General features: G+C 44.9%; 1 non-coding gene across 1 annotated transcript; it reads left to right on the forward strand.

Moving 5' to 3' along the window:
• Positions 1–3149: 3149 nt before the first annotated feature.
• Trnaa-ugc (transfer RNA alanine (anticodon UGC)) lies at positions 3150–3221 on the forward strand. The gene has a single exon. It is a non-coding gene; the product is annotated as a tRNA-Ala (tRNA).
• Positions 3222–3429: the final 208 nt, after the last annotated feature.

Genomic DNA, 3429 nt, shown 5'->3' on the forward strand with positions numbered 1-3429 from the left:
TGCGTGAACACGGGGCGACGATTTTAGCGGGTCGACGATTATTCACGCTCCGGCCATTTGTTATCGGCAGATTACCCGTGCGACGTATTGACGAATGGATTAAAGCCGGAGTTGACTTAACGCAGCCGATAAGAAGCCGATAAGGGACATGTAATTGCGGGTAAACGGCTGCTGACACTTGTCGCAGCGGGAGGTCCTTAACGCGGGCGCCGTTCCTCACGGTTCTATCGACCGTGGCATCGAGTCGTAAAAAAGAAAAATAAAGTAGTCGAGCCGCCCGGTGGTTTGCATACGGCACGTCTAATCGCGAAATCGGATGTCACGTCTTCGTTCCGGAACGTTTCAAGCGTTCCTTATCATCATCGGTGCTGGCTGGGCTCTGTTCCGGTTGTTAGTCGCGGGAACGTTCGACGTCTCGACGTTTATTCCATTCCGTATAGCCGCGCGGCAATCGGTGAACCGCGTTCACCATCGAGGCTCGAGGATTAAGTAAATCTGGTCACGTCGTACGGAGGCGAATCGCGTGCTGAGCGATGCTACGCGTTATCTGGTATCGTGTCCCGATTCCCCGGCGTTTTATCTTCCGTGCGTAAAGAAACGAGCGGGACCCCGCTGATACCGAATGGAAACTCGAAGACGGACCGTATTTACAAAGAACTTTCCTCGACGAGGATTGCCCGGTACAAAAGGGCCTCTCACCACGGGCGGCCTGGTTGGCTACTGCAGGTTACTTTCGTGTAAACACCGAGCTCCCGCGAGTCCCCGGCTGTTATCGCGGGATTATTTCTTTCATTCGTCCTCGACTTAAGGATACTAAGAATAAAATATGCACGCTGGTCTCTTTGGGGGAGGAGCACCGTTTCTTCGGGCAAGACCATCCCGGCTCCGTTTCGCCCGTAATTAGACCCGTTAATTGCGAAACACGGGCCTCTCCTTCTCTTCCCTCTTCGGATTCAGCCCGTATATTCTGGATCTCGAGCCGGCACGACGGGACGGGGTGAGAGATGGTATTAAAAGAATGTTTACGGGAGGCCGGCACGGGTGTTAAAGTGTAATAGGACGTATGCCTCCGGGCGAGCACCGTCTGTAAGACTGACGGGATTAATATCGCTAATTGTTAGTCACAAAGGATGCGAAGTATGTTGGCGAGGAAAGTTTGCAGGCGGCGGGGCAATGACTTGGAAAATTAAGGATTAAGACTTCGGGGCTAATATTGCCTCGCGTTACATGAAAGACGGACGAGCTCGGTGAAGGTGGTAATTCGTGGAACAAAGGGGTTCTTGTTGGGCTTAGGAACTTCTTGCGAACCGAGGTTTTGCGTTCAAACAGACTAATACAACTGATGCGTCTCGCCTTTTCTGGCGCGAGATACCGATAAAACATCTATTCTACGCGTTTCTCGAAAACAACTCCTAAAACTATGGGATTTTTTTCTATTACGTGGAAACTATGCGAGGAGCAGCACGAGGCTTCCGAGATGTTTCCAAGATACGGCTGGACGTATTGTTTTAAACCACCGTACTATCATTCTCACATTACTGTTTGCTTTGCCTTTCGAGTTCCAAAGAGGGAGAGATTCTCGGATTTATACGATAAGAATTCCCGTTCTTATTCGTCCGCCTACAAAATATCACATTACACGTATCGGGTTACGATTTATCAAGTTTTTAGGCATACAGAAAATTTAAAAGGGGGATATCAGATTGCGAGTTACAGCGTTGTCAAAAGAATATTGACTTTTTGGAGCCAGAAAAAAGTTCGGTGCCAGAGCGGCCATTAATAAATCCCATTATTTCGCGAACGTTAATGCCTCAGCCGAGTTTATTGAACATATTCGCATAACTTCTAATTTAGTATCTCATTGAATTCGGAGCGCTACGTTACATACGCTCGTTAAAAAGTATAATGCGATCATTAAGATGTATCCTGCTCGGTTGAAGCGTTATGGACTGGTTTAACAACACGGTTGCAGACATAATTAAGAATGTATCAACGCGTAATGAATGGTAGCACTTATCACGTTCGTTCGGTTGGTAAAACGGGCCGAAATACTTCCCTCTTCTTTCCACGCGGTAAAACCACCGTCATTTATTATAATGCCTCCATTCTGCGCGGCACGTATAAACATCTTGGCCTTTAGAAAGCACAGAGAATGGTTACTTTCACTTTTACCTATTCCGTATATCGGATCGTGTATGTACCGTATCGTCTGTGTAACGCATTGATCTATTCAGAAGGTGTCGGAGGATCTGGCGGGTGTTATTTCCATGGTCACTTTCGTACCAAGTTTTCTAACTTGTCCCCTTGGAAGGAGGGTCGCCATTGTGATGTATAAGTTGATGGGATTTGCGGGGTCTTCTCTTCCCCATCGTAAATCAATCACTTTATTTATCCTGAAATTTCATACTTCCCGCGTGCGACAACCAATCGAAATTAAATTTTTATTGAAAATTCTTATTTCTCAAACGCGTTTAAAGAGATCTCGAGGAAATGGGAGTGAAATTAATCGCTGTTTGTTAAAAAAAAAATGCTTAATGATATTAATGTCTCGAGGAAGTGTAACAATTACAATTTGCACGCGAGGCATTTTTTAAACGGGGACGGAGGTGAAATAAATGCGGGCAGAGTATAAAAGTGACGGTGCATCGGGTGATAGATCTTTATTAGAGGTCGCCGATGCATAAGTCACGCGACGGGAGGTGACTTTTAGCCACCCTCGTAATTCTTCAGCACGTACTCGAACCCTGTACGGATGCATTGCAATAATGGCCCGCAATTGCGATAGATGAGTATCGATTTTACCTACGGACTGCTCACAATTCGTGTAACAGGTCTTTATGTAGATTATATGACGACGCACAAATTGTACGTTACATTTCGAACATGGTACATCTGCTGGGAATATCAGGCAGTTAATATTACATATCTGAACTAATATGTTCAGCGAGACACGTGCGCGACGTGCTATGAAGTTCATGCTCGTCTCTATACCTATACTTACAAAAAAGTACGTGCACAGCTGCTCAGGTTATCTCGAATAATTGGTTTAATGTATATTTTTTGTAAATATGATAGAGTTATTGCTCGTATATTGGTAGCTATTTTCGAGAAGAATTTTGTGCGACACAAAATTCTTCAGTCCTCGTCAAGGGGATGTAGCTCAGTGGTAGAGCGTTCGCTTTGCATGTGAAAGGCCCCGGGTTCGATCCCCGGCATCTCCAATTTTTGTCTATACAATGCTTGGCATTTGTTATGACAATATTTAATACTTATTGTTGCAAATATTTCATTTTGATGTGTGTTAGTGAGATGTGGTATGAGTTTTCTCGATTGCTGTATACATACACAGATAGAACAACAGATGATAGGAACAGCGTACTGAGATTATCATAATTATGACATCAAAAGCATTCGCAAGAACAAAAAATA

Source organism: Xylocopa sonorina, chromosome 11 (genome assembly GCF_050948175.1).
Source record: "Xylocopa sonorina isolate GNS202 chromosome 11, iyXylSono1_principal, whole genome shotgun sequence".
In the NCBI taxonomy this organism is placed as follows: Eukaryota; Metazoa; Arthropoda; class Insecta; order Hymenoptera; family Apidae; genus Xylocopa; species Xylocopa sonorina.